The sequence below is a fragment of the Alexandromys fortis genome, unplaced genomic scaffold, assembly GCF_014885135.2.
Source record: "Alexandromys fortis isolate MF-2015 unplaced genomic scaffold, M_Fortis_MF-2015_v1.1 scaffold_145, whole genome shotgun sequence".
Taxonomy (NCBI): domain Eukaryota; kingdom Metazoa; phylum Chordata; class Mammalia; order Rodentia; family Cricetidae; genus Alexandromys; species Alexandromys fortis.
The window spans coordinates 1,212,651-1,232,050 of record NW_026068049.1 but is presented as its reverse complement, the minus strand read 5'-3'; positions in this window follow the sequence as shown (position 1 = coordinate 1,232,050).

Genomic DNA, 19,400 nt, shown 5'->3' with positions numbered 1-19,400 from the left:
GAACTGAATACAGCTTTCATTATAATATGGTTACAAGTCCATGGGGGCCAGGGAGTGGAATGTGGTAGGTTGAATGAAAACACTCCCCATAGGTTCGTATATTCAAACGCTTAGGCATCAGGGAGTGGCTTTATTTGAGAAGGATTAGGAGGTGTGGCCTTGTTAGAGGAAATGTATCATGGGGGGGGGCTTTGAATTTCAAAAAAAAACCATAGCAGGCCCAGATCTGTAGCCCTGCCTGCTGCCTATGGATCAGGGTGTAGCTCTCAGCACCAGCCTGCCTCTCTGCTAACTGCTGTGATAACAATGGAAACAACCCCCCCCATTAAATGTTTTTCTCAATAAGAGTTGCCTTGGTCATGGTGTCTCTTCCCAGCAAGAGAACAGTGATTAAGAGACCTACTGAGCACTTTGCACAGCATCTAAAAGGTCCCCAGGGCCTCTAAACAGAGCTGGCATCCTCTCTGTGCTGTGGCATCAAGGAGGGCCCCACCCTCCATTTTCCCTAGAAGAACCTACTCCCTGGTCCCAACCCACCTCTTTGCTTTATCCTCACTCTTGCCTGGCTTTCCTACCTCCGTTAGTAGATTAGTTGTGGGGACTGGGTGCCTGAGAGAGCTCTTTCTCCTTCTTCCTATCTTTCTCCTGAACCCCATGTCCTAACATCTCACAGCCAGCAAAGGTCCTGTCCTACCCAGCATCCTAACAAATGACCAGCTCTCTCCACGTCTCCACAGGATACATCCATTGGCTCTATTCTGGACATCCTACACAGGACAGAACAGACACTTGAGGCTTAAAGTGGGACCTTTGGCTTTGATGCCAGTGACACTCAGGTGGACAGGAGAGATGCGTGTAGAGCATCTAGAGCGGTCTTCTCTTTCTACCCCACACTTCCCTTTAACTTGATAAATAACATCCACTAGTGCCTGCAGGGCTTTTCTGTCACAGGGAATTTTGGGGGCATTCTTGCTGGGTGCTCCTGAAGTCTGTGGTTCATGCTCAGAATCTGACTCACGGGGAGCTCAGCTGCTTGGAACTTTAGCCCCAGGAGGGGAGATATTTTTGCCTGAAATATCTTCTAAAAGTATTTCTGCCCCACCCCTCCTGACATTCGAATCACACACATGCCGTGAACGATCATCCATCGTCTTTGCTGGAACACAACTTAGCGTAAGTCCTGATGGATGATGGAGGCTCCTTTATCTCATTTCCTCTCTCTCCACCCTCCTCCTCAACCCCACCCCACCCCACCCTTAAAGGAGATTCTTTTACCTCGGTTAGTCAGGTCATCATCCAATCTAGAGGTCAAATGCTTCCCTCAGCCTGGTACATTATAGTAACCTTATTAACGGGTGTGTACGTGGCGTGTGCATATGGGTGTGTGTGTGTGTTTGTGTGTGTGAATATGGAGGCCAGAGGATGATGCTGACTGGGCCCTCAGTTGCTTGCCACCTTCACTTTTTGAGATAGAGCCTCTCACTGTACCTGGAGTTCACTGATTCAGCTAGACTGGTCCCAGGGATCCCTGTTAATTCTGTCTCCCCAGGGTTGAGATGACACACCACCTCGCCTGGCTTTTGGGGGGCTGGGACTCTAACTCAAGCCTTCATGCTTGCAATATACCTGCCTGAGTCATCACCCCAGATCCCCACGATCATTTCATCACCAACAAGTTAATCATTCTCCTGTTCCTCTCATCCGCCCACCTCCACCATGGAGCTGGGTGACCTGCCTGGGGACATCCTCATGCTGCAGAGCTGTCTGAGTGTGTTTCTTCGTGCTTCATCAGTGATGGCCCAGCCATGCCTGACTACCTTTCCAAGGCTCTGGACTTTGTAGAAACTTCCAAGCCCTGGATGTGACAAATGGCTTTGTGAGTGAAAAGGCATTTACATGTAATACATATCACAAAGGACACCAGAGCTACGCTCAGGAGATCAAATATTTTCCCCAGCTAAGCATGGAAGCATTAATATCTTTCCAACAAAGGCCCTGCCCTCCCCACCCCCGGTTCCTCTATGATCTCAGTTTATTAATGTGGCTGTCCCTCCCCCTGTTAAGCTGCCCTTACCACAGACTCTCATTCCAGTCTCCTGTCTACCATCCGTGGAACACACCTCCTTGGCAAGCATTTAATGGAAGAAGAAGAAGAAGGGGGAGAAAAGAATCCTCCACCATCATAAATCGTAAAATCAAACAACAGAACACTCTCTCCTGGGAAATAAATTCTGAAGAGTCAAGAGGGGGAAAGAGAGGGCTGTGATTATTATAATCCCTCTCCAGATGCAGGGTGCCCTCCCCAGACAAAACCAGAATTAGCCGTAAGCCCTGTTCAAAGGACCATGAGGGCGCTAGTGTGTAAGACAATGTTTGGCAAACAGTAGGGGCCCAATTAATGATTACATAAAAACAAATGAGTGCATTCACACAGCAGCCCTGTGGGCCCCAGCTTGGCCAGACAAGATGGGGTATTGTAAATGAACTCCCCATGCTGCCCCTGGTGTCCGCTTCATACCTTCATTCTAACAGCCAGTTTGCCCGAAGTGGCACAAGGAAACCTGCCATTGGCCTTGGGAGACATAAGGACTCTTGAAGAGTAAACACCCTTCACAGATGCCACACAGAGGCCATGCTGTTTTCACAGCGCTTGAGCCTCAGCAAGAGCTTGAGACATCCATGCCACAAGGCAGGCTGAGCCGAGGACCGTCCTTTATGAAAACCGGTGGGAGGGCCAATTGGGGTGGCTCAGCGGGTTAGGATGGCTGCTGCCAAGTCTGATGACCTCAGTGCAACTCCCAGAATCCACCTGGTGGAAGGAGAGCACCTCCTCCTGGAAGTTCTCCTCTGACCTCATGCCGTGTGGTGCTTGTGTTCTGTCGCTAATAAGTCAGTGTAAAGATAAAACTGGAGTGAGTACAAACCCTGGAGGAAAACAAAGCAAGCAAAACAAAACAGCCACAACAAAACCACAGAGAGTCTCAACTTTGTTGAAAAGACATTTTGGTGCCAAAATCCAAAAGCGTGACAACCAGAATAGCCTGCCCCTACTTAGATGATCCAGTAAATCCGCCGCACAGTCATGTGGTCCATGGGTCTCAGGTTAGGCATCCGGGAAGCTGGAACCAAGGGGTTGGCTCAACCTGTCTTCCAGGAGTCGTGGGGAAATCACATGATTGTGAGAATGGAGCCCTAAACGAGGAGCTGGCAGGAGTCGGGAAGGACAGAGGAGGTGGGGACTAAGGAAGAGAGTTTTGATGATGCACTGAAGGAGTATGTCTTGTCAGAGAGGCACCAGGTGACAGGAGCAAGAATGAGAAGATCGCCAGGTCCTGTGCCTTTGTCACAGGCAGTCTGTGAGGGACCCTAGTCACACTGATGGCCACAATCCGTGGCTGTGCTGCTTGTATACCTAAGGCTGCCAGGCCGAGGCTAAATAGCCCCCACATCGGTCCTTTGTCTCCTAGCTTCCTTAAATTTGGGGTGAATCAACCTATCACCCCTCATGGTGAAGCCAACAGCATTCAGGGAACTCTGAGGCTGGCCATACCAAGGTGCCGTCACACAGATGTAAGCTATGCCCTGAAGTACTTGTGTCCTTCCTCTCCCGTGGCTCCTGTAAGCTCTCCAGTGTATTTGTCTAAATTTCCGCCTCATTGCTTGATGTATCCCCCCCCCAGCTTCCCCTTTTGACAGCACTTTTGCATGCCTCAAACTGATACATGCCAGGAAGCAAATGGTTCCTGTGGGTGAAGGCAGTGCCCAGGGAGGTGGCTGGTGGCCCTTGGTGCTTGCTACCTCCTGGTAGCCCCCAAATGACACATTAAGCAAAGGCATAAAGCAGACAAAAGGTCCCTGTGGAATATTTCCACATTTATCTCAGTGTCCTCCCTCCACACAGCCCGGATCCCATAGAAAGTGCTGTGCCTTCTTACGTACCTCGGACAAGATACCCAATCCAGACCTCCTTGGGCTTGGAACTCTAGGGCCCACACGAGACTTAGAGATCACTTCTCTCAGAATTTAACCAGTATCCCTGAGCCTCCTAACCCTACAAAGCAACAGTGGGGTTCTATGGTGTCATGGACACTCTCTTCTAAGAGCATCAGTCATTACCATCTTCATCAGAGAAAATGTGATTAGCTAAACCTGGCCCCCACCATGGGACCTGCTGATGTTCTCTGGGATGGTCAGTAGACCTACATCAACGTTCTGCCACTCCCTCCTGTATTTTCAGATATACGCAATTCTACCCCCAACTACTCTTGGGAAACGCTAGACTAGAGCCTGGAGGGTGGGAGCTAGCTAAAGCGAGTACTCCATTTACAGAGCTACGGGGAAATAAACAGATATCCATGCTGGGCAGAGGTGTTTGGTGATGCTTGTCCTTGACCCTGTGAGCAACCCTTCATCCAGGTTCTGGCAAGCTCAGTAAACACATTGGTTCCCAAACTGGACTTGAGTGGCATGGTTCCGCTGGGTCTGTCCTTGATGCCCTATCTGTGGTGAATAGATGTTTTGGTCATGTCTCTCCCGGACAAGTCATTACACCAGACACTGTATTTTAAAAGTAGTTCCTATTGCATAAGAATCTGTCCCAGTAAGGACAGGCAGGTGGACTGGTCAGGGCTAGCCACTTTGGGTCAAGTTATATCAGCTTAGTGGGATTTCTCAGCCTCGCTGACACTGACAAATTGGAATTAGCAGATGATTTTTTATTTAAAAAGTCATCAATATTTTTTAATTAGGTTAAGCTTAGACAAATGAGTTTTGTCTAAAAAGATTTCCAGAGAGAAAAAGATAATAAGGCAACAAGATAGGAGAGGAAGAAGCCCATCTCTCCACTTTACAGTGAGGACAGAGAGACAGGAGGTTGGTCTTTCCCAAACCCACAGGACTATTCTGGCCCAAAATCCCAGGCTGGGGTTTTGCTTTCTGTTACAGGGCCACAGCCTCTATCCTGGGTTCTCCTCAAAGCCCTGCTGATTGGGAAGTAGTAAGGGGCAGTAGGGACCCCATTGGCTCTGTGACAGTCTAGGATACCCGAGTCTGTGGGTAGCAGGGGGAGGGGCATAGCTCCGCAGCCATCCCTTCATCTTTTAGGGACCTTGACTCAGGTTAAAAACCAGATCCTTGACTTTGTCACAGAAAAGACTCTCAGGATGAGCCAGTATGAGGATGAGTTGAAGTTTACTAAGACATTTTAACAGAGATTTTTATAGGCAAGAGTTAAAAGGAAGAACGACACTTGGGAAGAAAATAAGGCCTGCTAGGGAGCATGGATGTGGGTTTCTCAATGAAAAGCCCCAAACCAAGCATCTTTGCATTTACCATCGACATCATTTTGGAGGAGCTGGGGTTCTATCTCAAAAGGCTGCTAAGACTCCCCTACCCCTGTTTTATTTTCTCCCTCTCTCTTTGATGAGTGGGAAGTAAAGTGGCCCCAGAAATGCCTTGGGTGGGATTACAGTCTGATACAACATTACACGAGGGGTTTAGGACTCAGAACTGTAAGGGGGAGGAGAGTCTAGCCAGAGTCCTCAGGAATCTCAGGTTCTCAGCTGGGACGAGAGAAAGGCTTGGAACAAATGCTAACTGTGACGGGATTCTTGATTCCCAGCTGGGCAGAGAGGTGCTCCGCTCTGTCCCCGTGTCCCTGGGATTATCCCTGCCTTTCTGTTCTGCTTCACAATGAAACACATAAGGCTTTTTATATTAAAGTGAAATTAAAGTTAAGTAAAACCTTAACCTGTTTCCCCTGTCGTACCAGCCCTGCTTCAGTGCTAGTTGGCTATGTGTGGCCAGTGATGCTATGGATGGTCAGTACTGGGCTACTTTCTCGTTGCAGAAAACACTATTGGACAGATCACTGTAGATGCCGTCTCTCTTTTAGAGAAGGTTCCCATCCCTGGGACTGATCAGGATATGGAGATACTCTCATGTCACCTGACCTATGATCTGTGGGTTAGCATGGACCCATTTCTGAGTTCATTTCTGATTCAATTGGAGCCACAGCTAATTCCCTCCCCCTGTACACACTGCCGGAAGAGAGCCGGAGTGAAGGACCACCGGTCTAAAGGACCCTGGGTGCTCCCATGGTTTCCATGACCAAAAGCTCTAGACTCATCTACCCTTAATATTCATGAATTCCTGTCACAAGAGAATGAATTCTAAAGGGAGGGGCAGAAGAAGGAAGTCCCTGGCCCAGCTTCACTTCTTCACAGCTGTGCGCCTTCCTTCCGTGAGTAGCCCTCTCTCTCTGGAGGGGCTCCCCATCCTTTGGAGGCCTAGCTCCTGTGCTGCCAGCATCCATTCAGGCATTGGAAACGTGTCTTATCTTTCCCGGGTAAAGTGTTAACAGTTCATCTTAGCCAAAACTGTAGTGGAGCTGGCAAGGGAAATCAGCTTGGCCGACCCCAAAGTGAGTTTCAAGGTACAGACAAGCTCTGTGGATTCTCACACAGCAGCAGCAGCCAGGATATCAGGGTGCTGTGTTCCATGCAAGAATCCAGCAGAGGGAGGTGTTGCACAGAGGCGGCCTCCTTTGAGCCAGTCACTGATAGTGAGCCGGCTCTGTCGGAGGAAATGTGCCTTTTCATCCTTACAGGACCCTCAAATGCACCCTCCGCTCACCACGACTCGGTGAGCTGTAGCTAAAAGCCTCTGGACAGGCACAGGGAAGCCCCTTAAGATCGTCCTGTGCATTAAACCTAATGAATTTTCCCTTCCCACTTCCAAATGACAACACTGTTTTCTCAGGTGCTCATTTAGCAGCTGTCAGAAGCTGGACTCTGACAAGATCAACGATTTTAAAACGGCTCCGTAACTCAGATAGGTTCCCCCCTTCCCTGCCCCCCTTCTCCCTTCTCAGACACCATGGTCTGGGACCACCTGCAAATGAGCAGCAGGAGCACATTTCTGCTTTCCTTGCCCAACCCCCCTTTCTCTTTCTGCGTTGACGATAATGTTCGAAATCTTTCTCTTCAAACAAGAACTGGAGGCTGCTTCCGTCTGTAATCTCTCACCATCTCTTCTGAGAGCGAGGCTTGACTTGCTCAGTCTCAGCGCAAGAGCGAAAGGGTTCATTAGAATTTCCGACGACTGTGATTTCTCCCCATCCTGTTTCTTATCGAAGGGGAGGGTAACCTAAGTGTGAAAGACACAGAGAACTCCCCCGCTGCGCGCATCCTCTGTGGAAGTGGTGGGAGAAGCCACGGATAAGCTCTCTGTCTTGCAGCGTGCCCTTGAAAGTGCAGGACTCTGGATGTAAAAGACAAGTCTGCCTCACGGTCCCCAAGTCCCGGCCTTTCTCCTGGGCAGAGAGGAGAGGGTACAAGAGAGCTAAGGGTGAAGGCCTCTGGAGATACAGCTTCCGTGGATACTAGAGACACCTGTCCTGCTCTGCGGGGCTTATGCGGCAGCTCCGTCTCAAAGCCAGCAAACATGAGTTGGAGCTTGGCGGGGGTGGGTTCGTCCCCCACAAGTGGTTCTCCCGGATAAATAGAAAAAGGTGAGAGAACCGGGGGAATTCTCAAGCAAAATATGGTCTATTTGCTTCAGTGTATCGTGCTGGGGATTTTCAAAATATTTTCGAAAGCCTGTTTGGAGAAAACAGCCGCAGAGTATCCAGAAATAAATAATCACAGTGTTCATTACTAAAGCCAAGGATAGAAAGAAAAGCACTGTAGCTTTGAGGCCAAACTGGTTCAAATCCCAGGTGCATCAGCTTCAACGGAGGGCCAGAGGCAGCTCACCTCGGTCCATCCTCTCATCTCTAAAATACGAGGGTGTGTTGTGTGAGCCAGCCCTTCTTGTTGCCATGACAAAACACCAGGCCAAAGTGACCAATGAAAGGTTTTAGTTAGGCTCCCAGTTCAAAAGGACACAGTTCATCATGGCAGGGGTGGAGTGGGGAGGGGAGTCATGGCAACCAGAGCTTGAGACACCTGGATACATTGCATTGGCAGTCAGGATGCAAAGAGAACTGAACACTGGCACTCAGCTCATTTTCCCTTTTTATTCCAGCTGAGACCCCAGCCCTTGAAATGGCGCTGCCATACCCTGCTGGATCTTCCCTCCTCAATTTCCCAGTCTGGAAATCCCCTCAGAGGTATACCCAAAGGTATGTGTTTCCATGGCGATTGGAAATCCTGTCAACTTGACAGCCAGTATTAACCATCACACTGCCTTTACAGATTTGTGCCAGGGGACAGATGGCATATGCCATGTAAAAGCAGCAAGCGCTGTGACTGCCTTAGCACTCGGGAGGTGTAACCTGATGCCATGAGTTTTCCAATAAAACTAGGCTACAGTATCTGGGTTGCCAGGTATCAAGGTGTAATGGGTAGGTTGTTGTCAACTTGATACAAACAACAGTTTTCCAGAAAGAACTTCAATTGAGAACATTCCTCTATCCAGACTGGCCCACGTGGAAGTATGTGGGGGTCTTCACCTAATACATGATTTATGTAGGAAGGCCCAGCCCACTGTGGGTGGTAAGGCTCCTGGTGCTTCTGGGTGACATAAGAAATTAGGCTGACCTCATCCCTATGTTGTAGCATTCGTGGTACAGGAAGTCACTCTGCACACTACCCAAAGAGAAACATAAACACCAACCCAGTCACAAACCCTTAGATCTACGTGATGTCCTGCCTGCAAGATACGCTAGCACAATAGTGGCACAAAGCTTGTGGGAGTAACCAACCAATATCTGATTCTGATTAGACTTAAGACTCACTCACGAGAGGGAACCCGTATGTGACACTGCTTACGTGACCAAGAACCAGAGACTAGATAGCCCGTGGACCTTGGATAAAACCAAATACTGTTGCTCTTATAAAATGACTGCTAATGACATTCTGTAATTCTCATAGATCAATGCCTTGCTCAGCCATCTTCAGTGTGTGAATACTGAGTTCACACTGGAGTCCTGCAGCGGAATACAGAGACCCACGACCAGACATGCAGATGGTGAGAGGCCTTGGAATACTCAGCCTTAAATAATATCTTCTCCATCAAATCCCTGCTCCCTTCAGGGTTCAAGAAACCAGGGAAAGAAGAGGCAGAAAGAGTGTAAGAACCAGGGGGCATGGAGGACACAGGCCTCTAAATCAGCATGGTCAGAGCTCCTATGAACGCACAGAGACTGAGGCAGCATGCACAGTCTGTGCAACCGTCTACAGCAGATCCTCTGCGCTTATATTATGGCTTCTAGTTTGGTGTTTTCATGGGATTTCTGAGTATGCAAATGAGCAGGTCTCAGATTCTTACACCTTCTCTTGGGCTCTTTTCCTTCTCTTTGTTTATCTTGTCTAATTGCAACGTGTTCGTTTTTGTTTTATCTTTTTATGTTATTTTATTATGTTATGTTACTATTCCTCAGAAGCCTGTTTGTTTTCTAATGAGGAGACAGAAAGGGAGTGGATACAGATGGGAGAGGAGTTGGGGAAGAACCGGGAGGAGTAGAAGGAAGGGAAGCTGTAATCTAGATTATTATGTGAGAAAAACAATCTGTTTTCAAGAAAAGGAAAAGAAAAATGAGGCTGAGCAAGCCATGGAGTGCGAGCCAATAAACCATGTTGCTCCGTGACCTCTGCTTCAGTTCCTGCCTCCAGGGTCCCTGCTCAAGTTCCTGTCCTGCCCTCTCTTCATGATACACTGTACGCTGTAAGATATGATAAACCATTTCCTACTCAAGATGATCTTGATTATGGTATTTATCAAAGCAATAGAATAGAAACCTTAAGATGCAAGGTAAGACAATGCTCCATTTCTACACGTGATGGCCAAGATGAATGCTCTGATGCTAGGTAGGGTTTGAGATAGATTTCTGGGAGCTCAGATCCTCCATGATGCTTCCTTGTGGGCCAGTCTACTGTCACTGGCATTAGAACGCTCATCTTGACCCTCATTTATAGAAATCAAGGGCTGTCTTACCTTGTGTCTAGTTACAGGGAAGAAAGAAAATAAGGAAGGGAAGGAGGAAGGGAGGAAGGGAAGAAGGGAGGGAGGGAGGGAGGGAGAAAGGAAGGAAGGAAGGAAAGAAAGAAAGAAAGAAAGAAAGAAAGAAAGAAAGAAAGAAAGAAGAAGGAAGTAAGGGAAGGAAGGAAGGATGGAAGGATGGAAGGAAAGAAAGAAAGAAAGAAAGAAAGAAAGAAAGAAAGAAAGAAAGAAAGAAGGAAAGAAAGGAAGTTCATTGTTTCCATGTTGGGGAATCTTAGAAAATAGCCACGATCTATTCTCCAAGTGTCAGATATGACTTGGCAATGTCAGCAACCACTGAAAAGTAAGAAGTCTTATTTCTCAACCAGTTAAGTGCCCGCTAAGTCCCAGGCTGTACACCAGACTCTGGAGACTCCAAATCTCAGGGGACATGAGTATGCCTGCACCTGCAAAAATTCTCACCAGGGTGCAGAGAGAAGACCAGTGAAACAGGGCGGTGAGTGCCAGGCCGGGTGCACAGGGCACTGTGGAGAAGGCTGAAGCAGCTGGGCTGAGCGCTTCCAGAACCACAAGGCTGAGTCTTGAAATGGAGCAGGCCTCAAGGGGTGAGGGGTGGGGGTCCTGGGGGACTGATAACAGACTCGGGCAAACCTGGGGCCATTGCCGGTTGAAAGGTGCCATTGTCCCAGTTGGGGACCATGAGGAATTGTGGTCAGTGAGGGGGTCAGAACCGATTCCCAAGACTGCCCTCATGACCACAGCTTCTCTATATGTAATGACTGGGTCCAGATAAGAATGTCCAAAGCTTTAGCGCAGTTCACACTCAAGTTGACAGTCCAACCTTCAAGGTTCAAGAGCCAGGGAGACCCAAAGGGCCAAAGGCCATGTGGCCAAGTCTAATGCTCTTTCCAGAGGCAGGTGCCACAGATCCTTTGCTGGTCCTGTCAGACCTCTTCCCTGTCTTCAAGGGCCAGTGACACAGTGTAAGCCAATGACTTCATGATGCAGACAGCCTATATTTATAAACTAAGTGATAACAGTGAAAAACAAAGTTCAGGAAGTGGGGTGGGGTGGGGTAGGGTGAGGTGGGGTTGCTTAAGATATGGCTCAGCCATTTAAAATGCTTCCTGCTCTTCCTGGAGGTTCTAAGTTCAGTTCCCAGGATCCATGTCATGTGTCTCACGGTCACCTGTAACTCCAGCTCTAAGAAGACCCAGCAACCATCTCCAGTCTCCTTGGGCATCTGCTCACACATGGACACACACATAACTGAAAATGAAATAAATCTTGTTAAAAATACAGTGGGATGGCTTGGTGGGTAAAGGTGCTACCCAGCCTGAGATATAAATGGAATAATGAAGAAATAACTCATGTTGGAATGGGATAAACTGACTCCCACTGAACTCCCTCCCCCACCCATCCCGAAGCAGCAACTGTAACATGAGTGTGGATTACAGGCTGTGGGATCCAGCAACAGGCCTGAGACCAGTTCAACCCAGTCTGAGGTAGGATTTCCCAGGTGCCAAGAAACCTGCCTACAAGGCCGTGTTCCTGAAGGTGTTCATGGTTTGAGTGGGAGTGGTGGGGATTTCAAGCTTTGACTATTTATTTTTGTCTTTTTTAAAACAGAGGATAACAACGCTTACTGAAATGAAATTTGCAGGGGGTGGAGGGCCGGGCCGTCACTCAGCTGGTAGAGTGCTTGGCTGGTGTGCACGAAGCCTGGCTTCAATCCCCAAAACCCCATTACATGGATGCCTACCAGTAATTCTAGCACAGGGAGAGCCCAGAGGCCCAGTGGTTAAGGTCATCCCTGAGGTCAGCCTGGGATACGGGAGACCCTGTCTTGAACAAAAGGAGGTAGGGGGAGAGGGAAGGGAAGAGTAAATGAAGAGGAGTGGAGGGGTGATTACGGGAGTAGACTATCAGAGCTAGTGTCTAACTCTCCACTGCTCCAGCTACTTCAGCTCAGTCCGAAACAGCCCTGTAATGCAGACCCAGAATACTCTTCTTATTCATACCATGCAGGAGACAAGCTTAAGACACAGAGACATTAAAGGACCAGTGGGTCGGTGGTAGGGTTGGGGTTCCAGCCTATTGGTCTGCCCTCAGAGCCTCCCCTAATGGCCGCATTGTGTGGCCACACAGAAAGCAGATGAGTCCTAGATTCAACTCAGGTAGAGGACAGAGAGTTCCTAGCTCTATATGGGGACCCTCGGGTACATCTCTGATAGCTTATAGCTGCGTGGAACAGTTCCAGGGCCACGGGGCTGAGATACTAGCAAAAGTTACACACCACGTCATCTTCTCCTTCCCGGAAGGAGTGGTGGAGCAGCACACTCTGTTATTGGTCCAGCTCTAGTTTTAAACTGAATTATTAGGAGAATAGGACTTGAGACAAGAGCATGGTGCCTGGCTGGAGAGGGCCTGGTGCTTGGCAGGTATGCACCCTGAGGTAGAAGGGCTAGATTCTGGAGATGGAGCAGCAGCAGTGTTTTGGAAGGAAGGTCTTCCTCTATGACGAAGCTGAAGTTAAGCTAGTAGTCGGTGCCTACAAGGCCTAGTAGGAGTTTGGCAAGCAATTTTCTGGTTCCTTAGCACACCAGAGACATAGCAGGGCAACTCCCTGGCCAAGGCATCGCGTGATTAGAGTTGCAGGGTAGATCAGGGGGACAGTCTAACATGAGGCTGCCAGGGCTCCCTGTGAGATGACACCTAGGGTTTCGGTTTCCATCTTAATAAAACGTTTTTGCTATTTTCACAGTTGCAGAACAAACAAAACTCTGAGTCATGCCTCACAATTTCCTGGTGAATTTATTACGGGATTGTGTCTCTGACAAGCGCTTGTTTCCAAGGACAAAGGGACCTTGGTGTGACTAGCTGACCCGAGGGGCACCTGATCCAGGGGAATAGTGCAACCTCCCCTTCCCATATCTTAGGCTCAACACCAGACTCGGTCATACTCGACTATGGATTTCCCCGTCTCCACGCATGCATTGCACTATCTGACTTTCTCTATGTGTGTACATCTGTACATGTGTTTATATACATACATATTATGCAGGTGCGTACATGTACGTGTGTGGTAGCCGCAGGACAACCTCCTGGGTTACTCATGAGGTCTCCCCCTTTTTGAGACTGGGTCTCTCCAGGGTCTGACTCTTTCACAGTAGACTAATTATCTAACCCATGAGTTCCTGGGTTCCTCTTGTCCCTACGTTCCCACAGGGCTTACAGGCATGGGTCACCATATGGGGCTTTTTAAAAAACATGGATACTGAGTATTGAACTGAGGTACTCATGCCTAGGGAAGAAACCAAATGAGCCATCTCCCCATCTCCTCGCTGTCTGCTTTTTAAAAAATTATCTCCAAACCATATTTCTGTTCTCTACAATTGCATGAAAGAAATTCTTCCAGGCCAGTCATTTCTATAAAGATTTTAATTTTTCCGAATGGCGTGGTGGGGGCATGTGTCGAACCTTTCCAGACGCTGTCATCTATGCGACTCAGAAAGTCTCTGTTCTCCTGGGGAAGAAGGAGAGAGAAGCAGACCGTGACACTGATGGTAGGCCCAGCAGCAGCACACTGCAGCCTGATAGATGGTCGGTTAATAACAGCCAGAGGGACACGGACGCCATGATTAAGTGCAGAAGTGCAAACACCCAGCTAGCAGCCATGATTGATGTCCTCCGACGTACACCCTAACAGGTCTTACCAGACTCAGAACTGCTTTCGCTTCTCAAGATTTTGATATTGTTTTTTTTCCCTTTTAAAATGTTTAACCTTGGAAACGTGTGAACATAAACCAGACTCTCTCTGTCTCCCTGCAGCGGCTGCCACGTTCACTTAGGACCTTCCGCTCAGACCCTTTGAAATTGGCCGTATTTTCAATTCGTATCATCAGTCAGCCCACTGAGCCTTAAGGTAAAGGTCATGGTTTCCCCTATCTGACACCATCGTTGCCTTTCACACTCTCCCTGAGGTCTTCTTGTGGAAAAGAAACCCGATTCAAGGGGCCACCTGCCGCCAGAGACCAGCTCTGTGAAGAAAGGCTTGAAAGTAGCAGTTGTTGGGTTTCCTGACAAATCAGGTACTGGGATAAAAACTGGAAGAATGACTATCCTGTTTCATCCTAGCCGCCTCCCAGGCCACCAAGGAGAATCCTGTCCGTTTCAGGGAGGAGATGCTACCCAACTATCCAGTTCACAAAAACACATAGTGTGTTTCTTGTTTGTTTGTTCGTTGGGTTTTTTTTGTTGTTGTTTTGTTTTCCTTCCTTCTTTTGTTTTTGAAACAAATTCTCACGTAGACCAGGCTGGCCTCCCATTTTTTAAAGTAGCTGAAGGTGACCTTGAACTCCTGATCTTCCTGTCTCTATCCTCACCCCCCACATAAGCTAGGGTTAGACAGAAGTACCACCATGCTTAGCATTTTTGTTTGTTTGTTTTTGAGAATTTTTCTAGGTAGTCCAAGCTGGCCTCAAACTCACCCCGTTTATAGAGGCTGATCTTGAATTCATGGTAATCTTCCTGGCTTAATCTGCCAAGTTCTTTGGTTAAAGACTTCCATGGCCATATCTGGCTATCAGGACTTTTAAGAAGACCTGGGGCAGGGGCAAAGGTTACACTTAAGGGAATTTTTTCTTCTGCTTTTCTATTATTGCTGTGTAGCAATTTGACCATCCTGTGCTGAAAGGAGTCCCAGTGGGTCTCAAGTGCCAGCTATCATCCCCAGCCACCATCAGCCAGTTACTAAATATGGATCCAACTGAATCATACCCTCTTTGCAAACTCTCTCACTGTCTGGGAAGACGGATTAAACCCTTGCTGTACAGTGTCAGTACTAGACAGAGTTCAGATTCTGGAGCCCACGTACATGCCAGGTGAGCGTGTGGCAAACTACCTATCATTCCAGCCTCTGAAGGCAGAAACAGATCCAAGGAGCAGGCTGCCAATTGAGACGAGCCATGTTGGAGGTCTCTGGGTTTGACTGGAGACTCTGTCTCTCTGAAGAGGCGGAAGAACTATCGAGGAAGATCCCTGACATTGACCTTGGGTCTGTACACATGTGTTCCATGCAGTTCCGGTCCAGGCTCGCCCACTGCCCAGAGGGAATCATTTGATTGAGCGATACTGTAAAGACTGTAATCTTCCCTCCCTGACTGTGCCCATCCTTTTTTTCAGCATCCTACACATGAAAAGGGCTGGATCAATGTTCATTCCACCTATGGGACAATTAATTGCAAAATCAGGACTCTGGGTGACTAAGTTTCAAGGTCACGTTCTGGTTGGTTTCTTAAAGGGTGTTTATAGTCTGGCATCCCCCAGTTTTATCCTCACCATTGTGTGAGAAGCTGGGGGATCCAAGGTGTGATGCACATGTTATAGGAACGTGTTTGCCACCCTGGGAGCCCCTCTCCAGCAGGTTTAATGGCCACAGCTAACATTTCTGAGTGTTGGGCTCCTGCCAGTGGGTGAAGAGATTTTCACACAAGTGTAGCCCCGCAGCATGACCTGGTGCCACTATGTGTACCTGCAGAGACGCCCTCTCATTCTCACCAGAAGTCCAAAGTCTAGGCCTGGCCTGTATGGGACAGAGGGGCCTTGCTGTCTGATCCCACCCCAGCTCTCTCCTCCCTTGTCACTGGGCTCCAGCCACGTGGTCCTCCTTGCAACATGTAGACCCGGAAGTTCTTTAAAGTGAGTTTCCCACTCTTCTGGCAGCTCATCTCATCCCCTGCATCATGTCATTTCTCCCCCGCAACCTCTCTGACCTCAGGCTCACCATTACTGTGCCCCCCAACTGCTCCAGGAGTCTCCATCGTAAACCTACCACCCACCATACTGGTGGTGAGCCGCCTGTCCAGATACTGCTTTTTTTTGCCCTCTGGACCCCGAGAACCAGGGATTTCTCCCTTCTCTGTCCACTTCCGTAGTCCCACGGCCTGATGCAACAGGACACGTTAATTCTGTCTTTATCCCCACAGAAACCTTGAGAGATATACATCCACTCTCAGCTTCTTCTTGCCGCGTGCCTGTTCAGGCTGCTGCTGCTGCCCTGATCCCACTGCCCTGCTTTCTCTGCCCAGCAGGAGAAAAAGGCTCCAGAAATGGAGGCTTCTGGATGCCCCTCCAGCGTGCAAGTCCCTCCAGTCCGGAAGCCTGCCCTGAAACAGGCGTCCTCCTTCGATGTCCCACGCCATCAACCAACAGTAAGTTTCCTTATGTGTCAGGCCTTTGTCTGTTCTTTGTTTTACAAACTTTGGCTGAAAATAGAGGTCCTGGGGCATTGAGAGGCTGCTCAGTTCTCACCAACTGAGTCAGAAGCCATGTCTGCCTCACGACCATCATTTCCCGTTCTTTCTGCTCAACTGTTTCCTCACTCTTGTATTATTTTTTTTTTCTGATCTCCTAGATTTTGTTGCCATTCTGAGAGTGGGCAGTGAAGCAAACAGCATTTTAATCACACCTTTATGGGCCTAGCTGAGACAGCATCACACTTCCCTGCCCCAAACTTCAGGACCGACAGTTGTGGCTTGATCTCCAAGAGGAGACAGCATCTGTGCAACTCAGATAAAAGCTATGTCTGCACTTGGGACTTTCTGGGCCCTGAGATGATGTCCAAGAAGCTGATCGCTGTTCGGTTTGGAAGATTTTTTTCTGGCTTCTTTCCCTTCATTACTGCCAGGGCCGCCGTTAGTGTCTTTTCATGTCCTGCTTCTGTGGAAGACCGTGTTGTAGCCTTTGCAGAAGCCTCCCAACTGTGCTCTGCCCTGCACCCTTCCTGTCCCTCTTGCTTTTCCATCTCTTCCACAGCCCTGCTCCTCCCCTCCCCCGGCAAGTTCTCATGTGTCCCAGGCTGACCTGGAAGTCCTGATTCCCTTTCCTCTTCCCCCCCCCCCAGATATTGGGATTACACATGCCAGGTTTCTACGGTGCCAGGGATGGACAACGGGGCCTCCTTTCTGGTAGGGCAAGCATTCTGCCAACTAAGCTACCTCCTCAGCACCTCCCTGCTTTTCAAATGTGCCTCTTGCATCCAGGATGACCAGTGTCTTCTGCCTGATCAATTCGCTGAGCTTGACAGCTCCTCTCTGTCCCTCCTCTGGCTTAAGCAAATCTCACACACTCTGATGCCTGCACATCCTCCTGGGAGTCCAGAGGGGAAGGGGAAAGGGTACAACCGAAACCTGAGGTTGGCTGGACAAGGCTGAGCAGGCAACACTTTCTTCACTGGTGTGATCTCGCCATCACCAGACAAATGTCACAGCAGACGGGGCCTGGTATTGTCTGTAGTCACAGACCAAACTGCCAGAGTGAGAGCTTGCTTCTGAGAAGACCCAGGTGGGCTAGTCTTCACTCTGTGATCGCCCTACACAAGAGCTCCACTGATTCAGCCCCACCCCTGCCCCTCATTTCATGAGATTTAGATTTGTGGCTTTAAAACATACCCTTTTTTTTTTTTTGCCAGTATCTTCATACAAAATCACCATTGTGGTTTTTCTAAAAATGGCTTATTTATTTATTATTTGAGAATTTCATGTAAGTGTACAATGTGCTTTGATAAAACCCACTCTCCATTTCCTCTCTTTCAACTCTTCTGCTTCCCCCACCACCATTTCTGCTTCCTAATTCATAAGTACTCTTTAAACCCGCTGAGTCCCAGCATGAGCATGGGTATAGGGCCACCCACTGGAACATAAGTACCTACAGTGGTCACATTACTGAAAAAAAAAAAAAAAACCAACTCCCTGTCCCCCCAGTACCCATCAACTGCCAATAGCTTCTCACTATGACTGGCACTTCATGGGCCCTTCCCCTACTGGTGCTGGGATCTGAGGTTGGCTTGATCTTCTGCAGGTCTTAAACCAACGTCATGGCTGCTTTTGGTTCTTACATGTGCCAGTTTGGTTATGTCTGGAAAACATCGATTGGCATCAGTTCTCCACAACCTCCAGCTCTTATGACCACCCCTCCCATGATCTCTGAGTCTTGGGAGAGGGGAGCATGATACACACCAAACAGTACTTACAGGAGAGTTTCCTTTGACTGTTAAGGATTCCCCGGTCACACTGAAAAAATTCTTGGGCAGTGTTACCGTTTCTGAATGGAAATGAATTTGGAATAATTCAGCTCTTTCACTAGAATTCTGGTGGCATTTTGTGACATCCTAGCAGAGCTGGGTAAGGGCTGAGAACAAAATAGAGACCCTGTCTACTGCAGGCAAATCACGTGGCTTCTCTCACCAGCAGCATCTGCATTCTAAAGAGATGTGATCGTAGTTGCTACTCCAACATCACAAGAGTTGTTATCAAGAAATGCTTAATATTTAGTAGCCTTTCCAGAAACACAGAGGGAACTGAGACAGTTCCAGTTAAACTTCAATCAGGCATTATAGTGATAAAGACGTTGGGTCTATACAACAAAATTATTTACCTCCTCCAAGGTGCGATTAAAGTTCAAGTATCCTTGATGGTTCTCCATGCTTTCAACTGCAAGACAGAAAAGATCCAAGGAGATTGGGTAATCCCCGGGACCCAGAACTCTACCTAGGAAATGAAGCCCACTACAGCAGTGCCCATAAGAATGGCCATCAAAGAATAGAAGATGAAACAGACCAAAAGGCCTAAAGAATCTGAGACTTAGGGAACAAGATGGAGCAGACAGGAGAGCTGAGACACAGACCTGGGAGTTTCCATGGAACAAGTAGCGATGGTATCAAGGGGCAAGCAGATAAGGACAAACTCACACTTGGAGTGTCTGGAATGTTCCCATGCAGCTGAGTCATGCTGATGGGAATCATCCCACCCTTTCTCACACAGCACAGAACTTAGTGCTTCCCAGGCCACTGCCTAAGCTGATGATCTCGATGGTCCTTTGGGGATGGGTCTCTTCCCTGTCCTGCCATAATGCAAATCTTGAAGACAAGATTGCTGTCTTTGCAAATGAACCCCCCACCACTGCCATAGCCACACCAAAGCTCCACAGAATGTCTTGCACGTTTTTAATATAGCAAATATGTTTGGCCAATTAATAAAAACATGGCACACTGATTTCAAACATGACAGATAAAGCACCGCCGGAAGTATCACTGGATCATACAAGTTGGTTTATTCATCAAGCTTTTTCCATTGGAGGTTTTGAACTTTCTTACCATCTCTCAGTATTTTGCAGTGTATTTATTTTTCCATCCAACACAATCATTGCTCACTTGACTGGGTGCTTCTATAAAATAATCTAAGAATGCCTACAGTTGATGGGATTCTCTGGAAAAAGAATGAGCTCTTCGTCAAAACCATGCAAACTCTGTCTGGAGCGTAGTTATTGCTAAACAGCATCTGTGAGCTAGGATCCCGTTCCCCAATTCTGCTGCACTGGGCAAGGCTCGTCCAGGACCTGCCTCTCCTCTAAGGGTGAGTCAGTCTTCCAAGACACCATCCACTCCCTTTGCTAGCTGG